Source organism: Cicer arietinum, chromosome 3, assembly GCF_000331145.2.
Source record: "Cicer arietinum cultivar CDC Frontier isolate Library 1 chromosome 3, Cicar.CDCFrontier_v2.0, whole genome shotgun sequence".
Lineage (NCBI taxonomy): Eukaryota > Viridiplantae > Streptophyta > Magnoliopsida > Fabales > Fabaceae > Cicer > Cicer arietinum.
The window spans coordinates 39574779-39575227 of record NC_021162.2 but is presented as its reverse complement, the minus strand read 5'-3'; positions in this window follow the sequence as shown (position 1 = coordinate 39575227).

The following is a 449-nucleotide window of genomic DNA, read 5'->3' as shown; positions in this document are numbered from 1 at the left end:
TTTTTTTTCCAGTAATGATACTATGTAATATTTAATTTGAAGATGTTTATGGATGAATAACCGTTATCAATAATAATGGAGGAGCAATGAGTGTCAAATAATTGATATTTATTTTATTGTAATTTATAACTTATGACACATGAAAAGTTTCACAAAATATTATATGAAAAAAATGTATAAAAATTTTACTAAAAACAAATTGCAATAAAAAAGAGGAAGAATATTTATTAGATGTGCCACATCAGATTTTTTTTGATGTGGCAACATTTGAATGAGGTGGCATAATATTTTGAATTGTAGGAGTCTATTTTAAATATTAACTAGATTATAGCCCGCGCGCTGCGCGGATAATAATTAATTAAATTTATAAGTTTTATAAATAATATTTTATGTATTATAAATATAGTTATTTTATAATATTACTTTATTGATTTGTAATAATTGAATAT